Raw genomic sequence first — 20,290 nt, 5'->3', positions numbered from 1 at the left:
GCTTGGGTCCAATAAGAGCATCTCCAACAGATTGGCTATTTTGATCTCTCCAAATACTCATTTGGCCAGCCATAAAATAATTGGAGAGCTAAATTTGCCTTTTACTCCAATAGCCTCTCTATTCACATTCTCCAATTTAACATCGGGTCCCACATGTCAGTCTCTCATTCCTCCTCCTCCTTCACATTCTCTCCGATGCGGGCATGGAGGTCGACGACGGCTAGGGGCAGCGGTCGGCGGCCGGTGGCTGGCGTCGCAGGCGAAGTAGAGAGAGATGCGGTGACGGCGAATGCGCATAGGTTGGCGGTCACGGCCAGCGGCGGCGGCGGAGGCTCGCGACGATGACTACCTCGGCAACACGACCTCAACGACGACCTGGGTCGCGGACGGCGGCAGCGGTCACGGCCGGGAACGGCAAGGAGGGCGGCGGTCGGCGACGGCGCGGAGGGCGGCGGTCGTGGCCGGCCAATGCAAGAGAGGACTGGACGAGGCGAGAGAGGAGTGGACAAGCAGACGAGGAGACGAGACAGGGGCGGCACCGCGGAAGAGAGGCGCAGAGGGGCGGTGCTGGCGGAGTGGCGTCGCCGGCGCGCTGGATCTGGCGAGCGGTGGGAGTAGTACTAGTACACGGGAGGGAGAGAGAGTGAGAGGGGGAAAAGCGTGGGGCCTACAAATGGCTAGGCCTTTTTTGCTGGCCAAATTTGGCCAGTGCGAGGAGCACTTTGGCCAGCCGGATGGCTTGGCCATACGGTTGGCCAGTCCGTTGGAGCACGAATTTTTGTCAAAATTGCTAAAATTTAACTTGGAGAGTAGACTAAGGAGGCTGTTGGAGATGCTCTAAGCGGTCTTATGCAAATGGGCTACCGTGCCTTGTTCGTTCTAGCCTTCTACCCATTGTCGGTTTTGAAATTACATTAACATTTCCTCAAAACAAATAAATTTCAAATAAAAATTACATCACAAGCCTTGTTTCTTTCTTAGGGAAAAACATGATATTCCCCCTCTGGAGATATTGAAGTTTCTACCTTTAATCAAAATTTACAACCTCATTATCCACCTAAAGAAAATACTACTTGACTGGGTCGAAAATACTACCTGACTAGGTCGACAATCAATATTGCAATGTTTCATAAGAAAAGAAAATTCAAAAATGTAATTATTCTTTGGTTTTTCTTGACCTTGGTGTGAATATTCATCTATCGAAGGTAGGGCTGCATTATGGACAGTTATAAGGAAAAACAAAGGAGTTGTTATTTTTCTACAAAGTTGTCAAGGACTAATTACCCATGAGTTTTATAGGAAAAATAGCATGAATTCTTAGGCCCTTACATATCATTTTCCTCTCTTTGTGCCTAGAATGGATTGCTATTTACGACAATTCTATGACGTATTACATTCGGTCAAGGCTGGCTCTATATTTTAGAGAACAACCAGCCTAGGCCTCTAAGATGGCCCTGCTTTTAGTTGACCTGCAATTTTCCAATTTTTCTTTAAAATTGGAACTAAACCAGGCTTTATAGCAATTTTAGAGGTTTAGTTCCCAACTTTTTCTTTAAACTTCCAATTTTTCCATCACATCAAAACTTTCCTACACACACAAAACTTCCAACTTTTCCATCACATCGTTCCAATTTTAATTAAACTTTCAATTTTAGCGTGAAGTAAATACACCCTTAGTTGGATGCTATAGGGTTGCATGTTGTTGACGAACATACTTTGGTGTCGCAATAGCAATCCATGTCTTTGATTGCGTATCTCACACCGCATAAGGCTGTGCAGAAAGAATTGGGTTGAACTAGCTTCATGTTATATTTCTGGATAGTATGGCATCCCAATGCCTTCCATTCTCATGCTAATTAACTCACTACTTAACACGCAGTCAATAATTATCACTTTTGATTCTATGGTGGATGGAAGTATCCCTAAAAAGCAAAGCCATGAAAACCAGCCTAAATGAAAATTTGTGAGCGACATTTCTGAATACATAGCTCAGGGAGGCACCATATGTGTTGTCTGAGGAACTCTCTACTATGCCTAAAATATTTACATGGAGGAGAACCAAAGTGTTAACTAGGGACAGGGATATTGAAGGCTTTGTTTCCACCCTCTACAGTTTGCACTCAATTTATATCTACCATGTGAATTGAATGTTGTCCTAGAAAAATGATACTCCCTCATTCCCTAAATGTTTGACGCCATTGACTTTTTTAAACATGTTTGACCGTTCGTCTTATTCAAAAAATTTAAGTAATTATTAATTTGTTTCTATTATTTGATTTATTGCTAAATATACTTTTATGTATACATATAGTTTTACATATTTCATAAAAGTTTTTGAAATAATACGAATGGTCAAACATGTTTAAAAAAGTCAACGGCGTCAAACATTTAGGAAAGAAGGGAGTAATACCTAGACCAGGAAGTTATATGTTGCTCCACAATACTGAACCGAAGCAGGCATCCCTAGTATCAACTGATTAACCACAACGCTCTCGAGCGGAGGAGCAAAACAACCTGTGAGGCCGCCGTCATGTTAATGACTCAAGAGGCAGTTGCTGCAAGACGGAGCAATTGTAGAATTTCGTCTCAGAGGCAGCTTGGTCCTGGCGGATCCACACACATTAGTGTTGGCTGCTCGCGTAGTCGAACTAACTAGTTATAGCTACAGAACCTTCCATATCTGAGGCCTGTAACATTTCTAGAATTAGCGGGCCATCACAAGAAAGTCATCTCAATCGGGTCGAAAAAATGCCCGATTGAGATATGGTCGTATAGACATGTTAGATGGGCATAAAACTCAGGCCCATCACAGATGACACATATCAGTGTCGGGCCGTAGTTTAGACCTGATTGAGATAACATTTCATATCTCAATCGGGTCTTAAGTTGGCGCCCGCCACGGATGACTGTCCCGGGTGCACAGAGTGAGGATAAAGTGTGTAGAAAAGACTAGCCCGGCCTATGAGAGGCACATGAGGCTAGAAAAAAACAAAATTTATTTTTTTTGGATTATACTCATCCTTGACAAGCTATAGTTTAGACCCGTTAGAGATGTGAGTCATCTGTGACGGGCTATCGTTTAGGCCCGTTAGAGATGAGAGTCATCCGTGACGGGTTTTTGTGTTGGCACGATTAAGATGTGTGTCATCCGTGATGGCCGGATGCCCGATTGAGATATTTTACCACATCAGCGACCTTTGCTCTGCGACGGGGCCCTACCCAATAGAGATGAGGCTTGCAGCCCGTTACAGATCACCGAACCCGTGCTAGTGTAGACGACACCTCCGCGCTTTGCCGCGGAAAATATATACGCTTAAAATGCACAAATTTATATTGAAAAAATATATTTAAAAATTATAATAGCCTTTCTACTTATAAACATGACTTTTGTTATGTTATTATCCACATGGCGTGTCACTTCGCCCATAAGATTTCAAATTCTCCAAATCATCATGTTGTCACATTTTTTGGTATTATATTTCAAACATGAGGTATGTTGCGTGAGAATGGTAATGAATTAATCAACCATCCGTTTTAAAATACACTACATGAATTTTTCATGTATAAATCATTCCTCAATTCCCCGCCGTTTTGTTGAAAAGGACCTTTCTACAAACTTTCAGGAGATAGAGCCCATCATTTTGTTTATACGTATGTTTATCCGTCTGATTTATTAGCAACAAAAAATAATTTGTAACTAAGACTTTTATATATGTGTTCTTAGTAATTTAAAAACAAATGTTATAAAATAAACTCTAAAATAACTTTTTAAATTTTAAATTTTGGCTTATAAGTATAAGTATAAGTATGAGAAAAAAATGAGGTTGTGACACTCATGCCACCCGTGCACCAAGATGACAAAAAAATATTCTTGTCAAGAATTAAAGATGTGCCAACAAAATTCCTTGTCAAGAATTAAGATGTGCTTCGGAGGGGTAGGTGGATGGATCATCAATCAATCAATAACTCCCCTAACCGTACTGTTTTTCTCCTTTTTTTGAATTTTTTTCTGGCTACCTCATTTTTTTACACGTCGTCGTCTTGTGATTACGGCTCCTCACGAGCGTGTCTGCGACCGGGAAAATGCGGTTTGCTGGTAATCTCACTGTTAATCTTGCCTTTGACTATACCGCGTGACTGTTTCTTCCACCGCTGGTGCCCGTTTTCACTGTGCATGTATGCCACGTGGGATCTGGTTATTTTGCAAAAAAAAAACTGCTTGTCCATATATAACCCTCGAATTGCCTGACAGCCTGTTATGGTTTTCCCCAAAAACCCCTTATCCTTTAGAGAAATACTATGCGAAGAAGAAGAGAAAATTCCGTTTTGTAAACATAATAAACACAAGGGGTTTTATTGAAAAACAACCACACCTACCCCCAATCGCTTCCCATTCCCCACCTCCTCCCGCCCGGCCACCGTATCGTCACACCACCGGTGGCTGCCCTCCTCGTCGCGGATCCTGCCTCCGCTTCGTTCGCCCTCCCCCCACCGGATCAAGCCTTCTGCGGTGGAGGGTGAGTTCCGGTGTCTCCGGCAGTGCGTGGAGTGTCCAACCAGGAGGAGGAGCCGCTGATCCGGCGGGTGGTCGGCAGCGGCGACAACGAGCTTGAGCTGAACATGGAGCACCACCTCGCCAGCTTCGTGCAAGTCCTACAGGGACGCCGACGAGCACGCGTACTGACTGTCTGCTTGGCCCTTCCGCAGTCCACGTTGTGCCGCGCCTTCCTGTAGGAGCTCGGCGGGTCGTCCTCCCCACCGACGACTTCGCTTGGAGGGACCACGATGCCGTCAGCTCCATCAACAACCAGGTCTATTCCAAAATTTCCCCCAAACCAAAGAACTCCCCCTTTGACTCATCGACCGCTCTATTCCAAGTTTTTTTTTTGCAGGGATCGTGCAGCTCGCGTCCTGGCAACAGGCAGTAGATGGTCGATTGCGACCATGAGGTGAGGCTTTTGCCTCTCCCTCTTGTGGTATAATACTTGAAAATAAGTAACAAGATTTAACTCGAGATATCATTTAGACTCAAAGCTCACAGCTGCTTAAGCACAATTTTACTGAAGAAATGACAGTGTGTTGGTTGGATTAGAAACATTTTAATTAGAAAAAAGAATAGGCATCAAATTCTTGAGGCATCAATGGTTATTGGGGCAATCTTGGGAGGTCGCTCTTATGAGCAGATTGAACGTTTGCGCATGTATGCGATGTCGATAGGATTGTTGATGATATACTTGATGTGACCATGTCTTCTGACGAGCTTGGCAAGACAGCGGGGAAGGACTTGGCGAGTGACAAGACGATATACCCAAAATTACTTGGGCTAGAGAAATCACGGGGGTTTGCAGAAAAGTTGCTTTCTGATGCAAGGGAACAACTTTTTTCAGGATTTGATCAAGAGAAGGCAGCACCACTTCTACACCTGGCCAATTATATTACCTATATCGACAGAACTGAGGTGATGGTTACTCCATTGATTATTGTTGATTTGTAAGTTGTAACTTTGTAGGTTCATTAAGATTCAGATTTGAAGAAAATCTAAATTATCTTGTGATACGATTGCTTGATTCTTGACAATTGCACACATTATGTTATGAAGGAAGAACATATTTTATCTTCAATGTTTTGATTGATTCTCGTAGTTCATGTTCATACCTGTTTCAGTGTTTATCCCGTGCAATTAATTTGTTTTATGTGACTATATCAGGCTCGTTTTACCATGAGTGTCAGTGTAAGTTTTGATTCAGGGATGAGCTTGTCTTGGAAATTGTTCTGTTGAACATGTGTTTCAGTGATGTACTTCTACTTACAGCAATTGGGATCAATGTTTCTCTAACAGCTATATATATATATATATATATATATTCTTGGTTCCAAGCATGCAGGAAACTTTCAGAGAAAGTGTTTAGTTACATTGCCATAGTAAATAAATTGGTAATATAATTGATTCCTGTCTACGGGTGCGCATTCAGTCAAAATTTGGCTAGTCAAAACTCAAGGAATGAATTGTTATTAGGAAAAGGCAAGACCGAATTCGGTTAATCCTGTCTATTGCTCAAAGCCTTTCATAGTGAATGTAGCCACGCCGCTCCTCTCTCCATGAGGTGAGGCTTTTGCTTCTCCCTCTTGTGGTATAATACTTGAAAATAAGTAACAAGATTTAACTCGAGATATCATTTAGGCTCAAATCTCACAGCTGCTTAAGCACAATTTTACTGAAGAGATTACATTGTCTTGGTTGGATTAGTAACATTTTAATTAGAAAAAAGAATAGGCATCAAATTCTTGAGGCATCAATGGATATTGGGGCAATCTTGGGAGGTTGCTCTTATGAGCAGATTGAACGGTTGCGCATGTATGCGAGGTTGATAGGATTGTTGATGATATAATTGATGTGACCAAGTCTTCTGAGGAGGTTGGCAAGACAGCAGGGGAGGACTTGGCGAGTGACAAGACGACATACCCGAAATTACTTGGGCTGGAGAAATCACGGGGGTTTGCAGAAAAGTTGCTTTCTGATGCAAGGGAACAACTTTTTTCAGGATTTGATCAAGAGAAGGCAGCATGACTTCTACACCTGGCCAATTATATTGCCTATCGACAAAACCGAGGTGATGGTTACTCCATTCATTATTGTTGATTTGTAAGTTGTAACTTTGTAAGCTCATTAAGAATCATATTTGAGGAATATCTGAATTATCTTGTGATACGATTGCTTGATTCTTGACAATTGCACAAATTATGTTATGAAGGAAGAAAATATTTTATCTTCAATGTTTTGATTGATTCTCGTAGTTCATGTTCATACCTGTTTCAATGTTTATCCTGCGCAATTGATTTTGTTTTATGTGATTGTATCAGGCTCGTTTTACCATGAGTGTCATTGTAAGTTTTGATTCAGGGATGAGCTTGTCTTGGAAATTGTTCTGTTGAACATGTGTTTCAGTGATGTACTTCTACTTACAACAATTGGGATCAATGTTTCTCTAACAGCTATATATATATATATATATATATATATATATATATATATATATATATATATATATATATATATATATATATATATATATATATATATATATATATATATATATATATATATATATATTCTTGGTTCCAAGCATGCAGGAAACTTTCAGAGAAAGTGTTTAGTTACAGTGCCATAGTAAATAAATTGGCTATATAATTGATTCCTGTCTACGGGTGCGCATTCAATCAAAATTTGGTTAGTCAAAACTCAAGGAATGAATTGTTATTAGGAAAAGGCAAGACCGAATTCGGTTAATCCTGTTTATTGCTCAAAGCCTTTCATAGTGAATGTAGCCACGCTGCTCCTTTCTCCCCACCGGCCGCCTTTGGGAATGGAGCGGGGAGAGGGTACAAGGTAGAGTGCCAGCCAGATGAGGAAACCACCGGAGTTGGCAGTGACATTGGCTGCCGTTGCCACGCTGAAGCTTGCAGCGGCGCTGCTCCGTTGCTGGCGGCCGGAACTGAGGCTGGATGCTGCACAAGGTTGTGGCCATATAGCAACTAAGGTAGCGGGACAGGGCACGACATAGGAGGAGTGGAGCTGCTCGAGGAAGGAGGCGTCGCCGGCATGGTGGACTTCCGGTGGGTAAGGTGCCTCCCTGTGTTTGTGTTGTTGTGTGTGATTGGTGAAGCATGAAAATTTGGGACTTCTTTTTCAGGATTCCTTCATCTTGGCGTTGATTTGATGTTGTTGCTTTTGATATGCCTCTTACTAACCCAATGTAGATGTTAGCATGCACGGCGTCGCGTTGCGCTTGTACTTCTAGTATATGGCAACAATGGGAGAAAATAAAAAAAAGCACATAGAAAAGTTGAAAAATCAACTTTTAGTAGTTACATATCCTTCACTCCATCTGACTTCGGAGAACTAAGATAAAAAAAGGAAAAGAAAAACTGCTGCTGCTTGCACTCCGCAGGTCGCTCATGCTGCTGTCCATCAACTCTGCTAGCCTTCCGTTCAAAATAGAGGAATAACAATGGAGATAAAAGCATCTAAATTTCTAATACCCCAGTAGAACAAACGACACTTGAATGCCTTATGCTTCTTCATCACTATATTCATCATCGTCGTCATCCTCTTCTTCATCATCCACCCAAGAAGCCCCATAATCCTCGTCTTGAACAGCCTCTCTAGTGAACCAAGAAACAGCGTGTGGTATAATCTTGTCCCTAAGAGTAGATCTGGCAACATGGGCAAGCTAATTTATAAGTAGATAATATATGCAGGAAGTATGCTGTTCATAAATAATTTAAAGAATTGTGTATTTCAGTATACATCATGCATAATAACACAATATTAATCGCTTCTCCTTTCCAAAAATAAAAAACCAATTCTAATTGGTTAAGAATGAAATGGAGCATAATAGCTTACGCGATGTCATAATCTCGTTCCATTTGGTTATGCAATTCTTCAGCCAGTTAAGAAGCAGCAACCAAAAAGGACATAAGTTTAGGCATAATGTTTCAGGAATCAATGTATATAGAATAAATACTTGTTCAACTTACGGTATATTCGTCATTTTTTGCGTCATCATCTGGAACTTGAGGGGGGCTGAAGAAGTTAAAGAAGCTCTCACATTCTTCAGTCTTTGTTATAGGTTTAGTGCTCTCTGAACTCTCCTTTGTTAGCACCTGTTGTGTCAAACAATATCCTAGATGCCATTCAATTTCAGTCCTAAAAAATAAAGCAGTCAAGGAATATTTCAAATAGGAAATGCAAGAGAGATTTTTTTTCATCCTAACAAAAACACAAATTTGCAGGAACAAAATGATATATACCCAATTGCTTTCTCTAGGATGGGTTATCATCTTCATCGATCATGTGGTATGTTTTAGTCAGCACTTGATTTTTTAAGAAGGGATTTGTATCGAAGAAGAATTCAAACTTAAAACCCTTTGGATCATCAATTCCGCACCATTTGATGTCCTTAAGGTACTTCAGAGCTTACTCATCGCTCTCATGGATCTATGGCAGTGGAAAAGGAAAAAAATATTCATTACAAAAATCATCGGCACTAAGCAAATCGGCACACTTAACAAATAAATAAGCTCAAGTTCTAATGACAGCATAAACATTGATAACTTTGGAAAGTGGAAATTTACAAACTAGAAAAGCCTCTCACCTCCTCAGCAAGAATCTCATTCTTCTTCATTGCATTGAGCCAGAAATCTGGAACACCCTTTTCCTCTGCATGAAAGCATCGTGACAAGATTATAGAAAAAACTAAAAGGGTACCCAATCTATCAATAACCCCAGACATGCCCAGAACACCTATTGTATGAACAAGAATGATATATCACCTCTTTCTTCGGTCTCGCCCTCTACTTCAAGAACACCACTCACAATTTTAGAACGCTGGAAATTTGCAAGCACAAAAAAGGTCACCAGAACAACACATCATATTGAAAACTCAGAAATATAATTCAAGATATGTTTCTTAGAGAAGAGTTGCATGTACACAAAACATGCAACTCTTTTTGAAAGGAAAGATAAGTGAGGTAAGGCCAGATTGTGTTACATTGCAACAAAAAGTATGTGTTACCTTTGAGAACAATGGTCCATAAAGCTACTGATATTTAGCTTCTAGAGCAGCTTTTTACTCGAAGAACTTCGCTTCTAGTTCATCATGTTGGCTCTGAAACATTTAACATGTTTTAGAAACTTTTAAATATGTGGAATAAAGTTTGTAGTAAATATACACAATCAACTAAATAACATTAAAAGGCTAAGGTAAAAAAATCTATTTACGAAATCAATGGATATCGCTGGCATACGAGAGCATAATTTGTAATTTCTTAAGAGTATAGAAGCAACTACAGATAATAAAGGATAAAATATCTAATCCAACCGTTTTATCCTCACGAACATAACAATACTAAAATATGTATAAGAAAGCCTCTGGAATAGAGGGAATTAAACCATGCAAAAACTCGTTTCATTGACGATATTGTCACTATGTATGCCACAATGGGTTTGCATAATAAACAGTAGGATGAACGAAAATATGCCACAAATCGAAGCTCTCTCTAGTCTTAGCAGTTTTGTCTTTACCTGAATCTCCATGAGCACATCGACGCGCTTCCTGACCGCGGGCGCCAGGCTCTCGAGCATGTCAACATGTTGCTCCGCCAATGCCTGCAGCTTGTTCTGCACAAGCACATCACCGAATCAACAAAACATCATTGCACGATCGCTCCAATTGAAGTGATCATCACAGCAAGAGAGGAAGAGGTTATACCTTGAGCGTCTCCACGAGTTTAGCCTTGTCCCCTGATGAGAGCTCTGCATAAGAAACCCGCCGCCGCAAACAGTAAGCCATAAACCCCAATCACGGAAACACCCAAAAAAAACAGCCAGAGCGCGACAAAAAGTGAAATAGGGGAGAGGCGAGTGCTCACCGATCCCGTTCATGGCTGCTGCGGTGGGAGATGCGGTGATGATGCTCTCCGGCGTGATGAGGCGGCAAGTTTTCGAGCGAGGAGAGTTTGGGCTTCGGACGAGGAGAGTTTGGGCTTCGGACGAGGAGAGTTTGGGCTTCGGATTAGGCGAGCAAGGCGGGGAGGGCGGAAGCCACGGAAGGTGATGATAATGTAGGATCGAACAAGACCAAACAAACCTACTAGGATCAAACTCTTGAACTAGAATTAAAGCTCAAAGCAAACCCTAACTTTTCTCTCCCAAAAAGCTGATATGCTTCTAGCCTCAACCTCTCATCTATTTATACTTAAAAAACTCCTACTCAGAGTAGAAGTAGAGCTCGTATTTCCAATAGGACTCATCCCTCGATTTCCAAAGCAAAATACAATTTCCAAAACCTGCAGCCGCCCCGGCTACAGATAATCACACCAAGTGGGACTCGATCTCCTCGCGCGTAGGCCTTCACCGCCCGCTGCTGCTTCCTGGGCCAGCCCACTCGGCATGCAGCCAACCAACGAGCCCCATCTACCCGTGTAGACCAGCTTGGGTGCCAAACCAACCAATCAGATCAACGGGGAGTGCTAGCGCGCGCGTGCGCGCCGGGAAAAGGACCTGGCGAGCACTTCCTCCCTTTTAGTCTTAATTACGTATATTAGTTAATATACTTAACACTAATGGTAGTAATTAAGAAAATATTCTGGAGATTTTTTTGGGAGATCTTTTTACCAACATATTGAAAATTTTTGAAGTTAGATTTGAAAATTTTCGATTTAAGTTTTAAATTTTAAAGTCAAATTTTAAAAACTTTCAACTAAGATTTGAAAACTTTCAACTTGAGATTTGAAAACTTTCAACTCAGATTTAAAAACTTTCAAACTCGAGAATCGAGATTCAAAAACTTTCAAGTCCAGATTTGAAAAAAATTGAAAACTTTCAATTTAAGATTTGAAAACTTTCAACTCGAGATTCGAAAACTTTCAAATCCAAATTTGAAAACTTTCTACTTGAGATTTGAAAACTTTCAACTCGAGAATCGAGATTCAAAAACTTTCAAGTCCAGATTTGAAAAAATTTAAAAACTTTCAATTTGAGATTTGAAAACTTTCAACTCGAGATTTGAAAACTTTTAACTCGAGATTCGATTTCAAATCGAGATTCGAAAACTTTCAAATCCAGATTTGAAAAGTTTGAAAATTTTCAAATCGAGATTCGAAAACTTTTAAATCCAGATTTGAAAATTTTCAACTCAAAATTTAAAAACTTTCAAACTCAAAACATGCTAAAAAGATAAAAAAAAATTAGAAAAAAAGTGAGGAAAAAAAGTAAAAAAAAAAAAGAAAAAAAAAAGAGCGTGAAGGAGGGCGCGTGCCGCCGGCGCGCGCTAACTAGCCTTTCCGCAGATCAACACACATGTGGATGCCATGCACCACACATACATGCATATGCTTCCTGGACCATGTCGACAACCACATGCAGTACACATGTGCAACACATACGTGCATACTGCATACTACTGTAGCAACCATAGTCTCTAATTCTTCTTCCAATTTTCTTTGTAAACACCGACGCTGCACACACATCGTGAAGCCCGTTGTGAAGATCTCTTCCACACGGGGTCCATCCACCATGTGCCATCTAGTATTCAACTTCGTCATCTGGTATCCTTAACTATCTGGACCTCAACTCCTCCCTGAGTGTAGTCCCGATCCCCATTGTTGACCGAAGTTGACATACAAGAATCTTGACTCTAGTCACCTTCTCACATGGTATCCTGACTGCACTAAACCTCTGGTCCTCCCTAAGCATAGTTATGGTCCTCACCATTGACCAAGGTTGACCTCAAGTCACCTGCACACAATCAGACAAGACAACCGTTCCTGAGCACAGATATCACAACATGACCCCAATTAGTCACACACACTCACACCAACATCCACACATCTTTAAACCAATTCATTAATTAAATTATTTGCAAAGTCAATTTATTCATCACAAATATTAATTATGACGATAAAGGGTGGGAGAAGTGACAAAGCAGACGGCCCAGATTTCGCGGGAGGGAGACGTGGCCGAACGGGATGCGGGTTCGCGCTCGTGTGGATTTTGGACTTTGCCCCGCCGGTCGTCGCGAGTTCGATTCAGACTTCAGGGCCGTGATCGGCTCCTCTTGCTTTCATTGCTCTGTTTTTTTTTTCTTTTTTCGCGGGAGTGGGCCGGCTTCTTCCAAATTCAGCGAGATTATTGTTGCTCGCAAAGGCAAAGGAGTTGGCATGGCAGCCGGTCCGGTATCGTATCCGCATGTCTCCCTCCCGTTGCGTGCTTTTTTCTTGTGTCGCGTTAGGTTAGGTGGGAGCAGGAGGAGTTATTGGCTTTATGATTGGTCTAGCTCATTATTTGCTGGGCGATCCACACACTCGTGACAAAGTCGTAAAGCAACCGTGTCACCTTACGAACTCTCACGATGGCTGGCCGGTGATTTTCACCGCGCCATGTGGTCGTGAATTTGTGAACATGGTGCAGCCACTACAACAAAAACCTCGTATAGAGGCACTTTTGTAGAGGCATTTTATAAATTGCTTCTAAAATCAGAAGTTTTATAGTGTAGAGACACTTTATAGAGGCACTTTAAAAATTGCCTAGAAAACTTTTACTCTAGAGACATTTTTATATCATTTTGTTAGATTTTATCTCGTAGAGGCATTCTTTCGGCACTATAAAATGCGTCTAATATATAAAGGCATTTTGTTGAGACATTTTAAACTATGTAGAGACACTTTTTAGAATGATAATGTGTACTAAAGGATTAAATATAAGTAACTAAAGGAACAAGTATACAAGTAATGACATGGAGTTGAGTTGGTTAGTGTATCAAAGATTAGAATGATTTAACCAAAAGATCATGAGTTCAAGACTTATCAAAAGCAAGGAAACTATTTTATTCTCTTTTTTGGACTGGTTTTATATGTTTGCGGTACAATTTAGTGTCTCTAAAAAATGCCTCTACCATCTTATAGACATTTTATAAAATGTCTCTTCGTCTGTAGAGACAATTCACCATAAGACACTTATTAGACATTTTTTAAAATGCCTCTACATTGTTGTAAAGGTATTTGATAAGTGCCTCTACAGTACTAGAAAAATGTCTATACAGAGTATTTTTCTTGTAGTGAGCAACCGCCATCGTTTTGCGTACGATCGACAGATTAACAGAACGGCGATGGCAATGGATAAATAAAAACTCTAATAAGAACAAGGAATCCACCGTTTGCAGGATGCCACCAACTTAGATCTAGGATCACAAAAAAAAACAGAGGACATCATAACATGTAGCGCATTTGTGGCGTAGGTAACATGTGTTTTCTTCCAAGTTCAATACAAGGTGTGATTTATTCCATGATAATCATGAGAATGAATCATTTCAGTGAGTTCTTGGTTCGTTCCATAATTCATCACAGGATTTAGTGCAAATGTTCTTTAAAACAGTCAGCACACTATATCCTTCATGCAGTATACAGCAAATACAAACCATCCAATCAAGAGAGAAGAGAAGGCTGCCATCCCTATTAGGAAAGCCAGCCAGCCATTAAGATGCCAACGCGTGTCACAGTTAGAAAAGGAAAGAATGAACGAACAACAGGCATTTTATCCACCCATTGGCCATGCAACCAAACAAGAGCAGCCACATTCAACACATTCCACTTCACGGAGCCATTGTAGGCAAGCCGATTCAAGCAGTTTGCCACAAAATGAGTAGCAATTGCAGGTGAACAGATTATAGAACTTTGATCGAAACTTCTCATGCCTAGTTGCAGAGCGTCGTCCCAGGAAATCGCCGTTCCTCCTTCTGCATGCTTGCACGACCGCTCACATACATGTGTCGCGAGATTAACAGGAAAGCAACACTAGTACGATAAACAGGGAAGAGACCTGATGGCTGACTGGAACCTAATACGCGACCAGAAGCGATGTCTCCATCCGTACGTTGGACGGCTAGAAACACTCATAGCTATGTTCATCGAACGGCGAGCAAGCACATGAACAGGGCAACAGTACCGTGATTGCGTGGCGAGAGGAGCGATGCAGTGGTTGTACCTCACCAAAAACTAATATCTTTATAGATTTAAGGTTTTTTTCGTGCGGACAACAAGCAGGGCATCGTTCTGTTCACGGTGGCTGGCTGGCTCACTTCTCGTGGCAAACACGAAGGGGCGCCAGAAGGGAGGCGGCGCCGGTGCGGCCCCGCGGCTAGGAGACGAGCTGCCGCAAGAGGTAGAAGGTGTTAGCTACTACCGGCTGGTGGCTCATACACTGGTGGAGAAACTCATCTTTCGTCGGTCGGCCGAATTCCACAATAGTCCCGGATGCAATAAAAATCGGGGCTAAAGATGATCTTTAGTCCCGGTTAAAAAAGGTAACGGGCATATTTGATCTTTAGTCCCCCGGGATCTAACACCAACCGGGACTAAAGTCCCACCCCTATATATATATGTCTTCTTCCTCCTCCAGCTGCCCGAGCAAGCTTCAAAATTTCTTCAAAAAAGAGGGGAGGTCATGCCAAAATTTCTAGTGAATTTATTTTGGTGATTACATACAAATCGGAGGTTCCTAAAAGGTTTGCAACTTCATCCTCCAATGTTTTTTTTTGTCATATTACATTTGCAGCTATGTTTTGCACACTTTTTTGTCTCCAAAATTTAGTTGTAAGTTGATGAGGGAGAAAATTTGTGTGGGGAAGAAAGAATATATAGAAATTTAGTTGATTTGCTAAAGAAGGTTTTATAAAATAGTTGAGAAGGAAAACTATAGTGAAAGTTAATCTTGAATACTAGAAAACAAACTAAAATGAAAATTAAAAGAAGTAAAACATATTAAAATTAGTTTAAAACTTTAGAAATAGTAAATAAGAATTATTTGGTGTAATATTTTATGATTTTTATATGAATAAAGATATGTCATTATTGTATGACTGTTGAAACAGTTTGTAATTATCTTATAATTATTGTATGACTGTCATTATTGTAAGAATAATTATTTTTGTACGATTTTTTTTTGACTCATGTAGATGGATCGGCAATGGATGTACGCTAACCGGCGGTCCCAAGAGTTTATTGACAGCGTGCACTATTTTTTGAGAGTGGCCGAAGCTAACAGGCAAAGGGGTTTTATTTGTTGTCCATGCAATAAGTGTAAGAATCAGAAGGAGTATTCTACAACCAGGACTATTCATTTCCACTTGTTTGAGTCGGGGTTCATGCCAAGCTATAATTGTTGGACATCCCATGGAGAGCAAGGTGTTGAAATGGAAGAAGATGAAGTGGAAGACGACAATATTTCGGACTTTGCTCAGTACGTTGGATTTAAAGGAAATCAAACAGGCGAGGAGGAAATGGATGCTGATGGTAACGACGTTACGGATGATCTTGGTCAGATGTTGCAGGACGCCAAGGAGAACTGCGAAAGTGAAAAGGGAGCCTATAAATTGGACAAGATGTTAGAGGACCACAGAACTTCGTTGTACCCAAGTTGCGAGCAGGGGCACAAAAAGTTGGATACCACTCTGGAGTTCTTGCAATGGAAGGCAAAAAATGGGGTTAGTGACAAGGCATTTGGCGATTTATTGAAACTCGTCAAGAACATTCTTCCGGAGGGAAACAAATTGCCCGAGACAATGTACGAGGCTAAGAAGATTGTCTGCCCGCTAGGACTGGAAGTTCAGAAGATTCACGCATGTCCGAATGATTGTATCCTATATCGCGGTGAGGAGTATGAGAACCTAGAAGCATGCCCTGTTTGCAAAGTACTACGATACAAGATTTGACGAGACGATCCAGGAGAAGTTGACGGGCAGCTAACGAAGAAGAGCATGGACGCCATGCAAACCCAGGACGAATCCACCTGCCCCATTGATGACATCACTCAGCGGACACCATGTGAGCTGCATATTCCTTTCAAGAACTTATCAATAAAGGTAAGCTCGTAGTTTATATATTTTAGATTTGACCATTCCGCTAGTTGCTGCTTATATATGTTGATTACTAATAAATAACCTCTCACCACATGAAGGTGGCGTCGGGCATGGCCATCCCAACGGACCCTTCAGGTACTTACCACTGCAGGCCGATTCCAGCAGGATATTCCAAGGTCGAAGTTGAGTTGGTCGAAGGCGCGTACGAGGATCTCGAGCTGGATTACCCTGGAGGAGAAGGTGAGACGCATCTACGAGACACAAGCCATGCCATTATTCTATGGCGGCGGTACATCATCCTCCCTGGGCGACAAGCGGCGTCTCGTGCACCATCTCCTCCGGCTCTGCCATCTCCTCCTCAGGATCCTGCACCGTCTCCTCCTCATGCTCCAGCACCGTCTCCACCTCAGGCTCCTGCACCGACTCCTTCTCATGCTCCAGCACCGTCTCCACCTCAGGCTCTTGCACCGACTCCTCCTCAGGCTCCTGCATCGACTCCTCCTTGGTCTCCTACACCGACTCCTCCGCAAGCTCCTCTTCTGGCACCTTCAAAGTCAAGGACCCCCCAAGCTCCACTGCCTGCCCACACAAGGGCAACGAAGAAGGCGAAAGTTGACACCGCCAAGAACAAGGACCCGGGGTACGATTGCACGCAAGAGGAGCTTGACGCTTACGTGGCATCAGAAGTCAAGAGACAATTCAAGCCTCGAAGTCCAGAAAAGAAGATTCATATAGACCCGAGTGTCATGAACTTCTTCAGGGGTATGTCTGCACCTGCCAAGGAGGCCATTAAGCTATCGGACTATGAGCGAACGCTGAAGAAAGCATCTTCTGGAAAGTCCAAATCAGTCCCTCAGCTTGGAGAGCAACCAAACCAGGAGATCGAGCCGTTGGTGACCGGTAAAGAAATGACGATAGAAGAATTTATTACTGATACCGGTCTAACTACGGATCAATTGCTAGGAGTCGCACCAATCGAAAAGGCGGAAGTGAAATACATGTACGAACTCGGTAAACCGCTTGTCAAGCCTGAGCTGCTGCAGTCCCTACCCACACAAATGTACAAGTTCCATCAGCTGTACATGGAGATGAGCGCCACCGGTAGAGAGATGATCGGAGCGAGGATCAGGGACACGGACTTCTTGCAAGGAGATGACATTCTCTGGATCAATTTCAAGGGAATCTACGAACTATACCAGCTGGACGCCCTCGACGTCTCTATTATGAGTTGCTGGATTTTGTAAGTATATCGTTCAGTTAGATTTCTTACTACGTCTCCTTTAATTAATTAGGTCCTTGTATATAAGTAGACTATAGAAAATAATATACTCCCTTTTATCGTTGTAGAATGGAGATTCAAAGGGCCCGATGGCGGGGGGTTTTCGATATTGGATTCATCGACCCTCATAAAGTAAACGTCACAATGCTCGACCAATATCCGCAAGCCACAGAGGACAATCTCGTCCATCTCCTGAAGGCACAGCATTACAAGACGTTCATACTGTTGCCGTACAACACAGAGTTAGTTTAATTTTATTGTCTTCCTATACCAAATTTCATTCCCGTACGAACTTGCTAAGTGTTTCATATGTAATGCATCCCACGCACATTGCAGATTCCACTGGGTGCTTTTACTCTTCGACCTGTCGGCCTGGACCGTCAACGTATATGACTTAATGGATAAAAAATAGTCTACGTTTGACAAGGTTTTCGAACTTATAGACAGGTACCGTCATAAGTTTCTCTGTTAATTAAGAAAATCTTGTTATGTTAATTGCTACTACGAATCATATCTTTAAACTCCATGTAAGGCTTGGTATCGGTTCCATCATTTGGTCCGCGGCAAATGGAGAGAAAGACTTAGGCGGAATTTCAAATTTCCTGTGAGTACACATGCTCTACATTTATATTTCTCCGATTCAAATACATACAAGTGTATATTAATTAGATCTCTCGTTGTTTGTCATTTATTTGTAGTGCGCAAAGCAAAAGAAGGGAACTAACTTGTGCGGCTATTACGTGTGCGAGTATTGCCACTGCCTTGCAGACCAAATCATCACCATAAGAGAGCTCAATGTACGTACAAATAAATTCAAAATTTCATTACGTGTTGATTTCTTGTTTAATTACTAATCAATTTCATACATTCATATAGTTTATTCGCATGAGGGATAACCTGACCACGCACAAGGAATTTATCGCGGCGGTTCAAGAACAACTCATGGGATTCATCAACGAACAAATCCTTGATCCCAAGGGTGAATTCTACTACGACGGAAATACAATTCATAGGTCCTTAGCTTCTGAGCTAGCGACTACTACTACGTCGAAATCGTAGCTAGCTAGGACATATAATGGATTGTAATTAATACATGACTACATATGTTTCTATATGCATGTGTACACATTTTCTATAATGTAAATATATTTTGGTCATATATATATATATATATATATACATATGCATTTGCATAACATATATATGTATAAATACATATATATTATGCATGTACATATGTATTGAAACATATATAAATATAATATAATATATATATATATATATATGCATATATGTACTGAAACATATATATGCATGGTTTATATATATATATATATAAACCATGCGGCAACAGGGCCATGCAAAAAAAAAAAAGGTCAGCTCGATCTTTAGTCCTGGTTGTTAATACCAACCGGGACGGCTGAGCCATCTTTAGTCCCGGTTAGTAACCCCAACCGGGACTAAAGATCGATCTTTCGTCCCGGTTGGTGTACCAAAGATAGCGATCTTTAGTCCCGGATTGGTAGTCCCGGTTTAGAAACCGGGACTAAAGGGAGGTTACGAACCGGGACTATAAAGGGTTTCTCCACCAGTGATAGCGGCAATAGCAAAGGCCAAAGGTGCAAGACAATGAGGCAGGCAGCAATCAAGTTTCGAAGAAATCATCGGTCTTGTGTCCAAAAAAAAAATAAAAAATCTACGGTCCAGCCTAGCTGCTCTAAGAGCAAGTTTAATAATACAACCAACTACTAACTCCAACTATATATATACCCAATTTAACAGCTCATTCATACAATAGTTACCTATGCATATATATTACACCATTAATACATGGTCCCACCTCTCATATAAACATATTATTTTGGAGTCCTGCAAGTGGCTACGAATCTATAACCCGCTTTCTTTCTCTCTCTTTTCTTATCTCATCCATATGTGTTTATAGCTGACTTGTATCCTGCTATTATACTAATACTCGATCCTCTCATCCATATGTGTTTATAACTGGCTTGTATCATGCTATTATACTAATACTCTGACCGTCCAGGCTTCAACGAATCAATAGTCTGCTACTCCCTCCGTGTCAAAATATAACAATTTCTAGCCGTTAGGATTTGTCCCAAAATATAACTACTTCTCCACCTATATTCTCCTCCCAACTAATCACAACCCTCCACTACTCACTTCTACCTACTTTCTTAATAACCATATCCAACTCTAAAAATTCTTATATTCTTGGACGGAGCGAGTATTATACTAATACTCTGAGGCTTCAACGAATCAACAGTTCCTTTCACTTCGACTGAGAAGTTAAGAAGGTAACACTACACCCTAAAACCTATATATACCGAGACCTGTACAAAATTAAACTGAAAGATTTGATGGTTGTGTATGCACTGCCTTGTTGAGTAGCCATCGAATATGTGGTCTTTTGAGCCAGAAAGAATACACAAATGAAAGAAATCAGTTAGGGTTTTTAAAAAAACAAGGCATATTATTTTTTATAAATCAAGGCTTAATTGTATTTTTCGCTTAAGATTTTTGGTTTAGGTTTTAGAATTGTGTGGGCAGTGGGCACACCCACGATAAAAATCATAGG

General features: G+C 41.2%; 1 long non-coding RNA gene and 1 pseudogene across 1 annotated transcript; one reads left to right on the top strand and one right to left on the bottom strand.

Annotated features, from left to right (window-relative positions):
* The first annotated feature begins 4,387 nt into the window (after nucleotides 1-4,387).
* On the top strand, nucleotides 4,388-6,705 carry LOC136356591 (uncharacterized). Its single transcript, XR_010741586.1, has 2 exons — nucleotides 4,388-4,949; nucleotides 5,388-6,705. It is a non-coding gene; the product is annotated as an uncharacterized lncRNA (long non-coding RNA).
* Nucleotides 6,706-8,069: 1,364 nt separating this feature from the next.
* LOC107277312 (nucleosome assembly protein 1-like 4) lies at nucleotides 8,070-12,163 on the bottom strand (annotated as a pseudogene).
* Nucleotides 12,164-20,290: the final 8,127 nt, after the last annotated feature.

Source organism: Oryza sativa, chromosome 5 (genome assembly GCF_034140825.1).
Source record: "Oryza sativa Japonica Group chromosome 5, ASM3414082v1".
In the NCBI taxonomy this organism is placed as follows: Eukaryota; Viridiplantae; Streptophyta; class Magnoliopsida; order Poales; family Poaceae; genus Oryza; species Oryza sativa.
The sequence above is the reverse complement of the archived record's forward strand: the minus strand, read 5'-3'. Positions and strand labels throughout refer to the sequence as shown.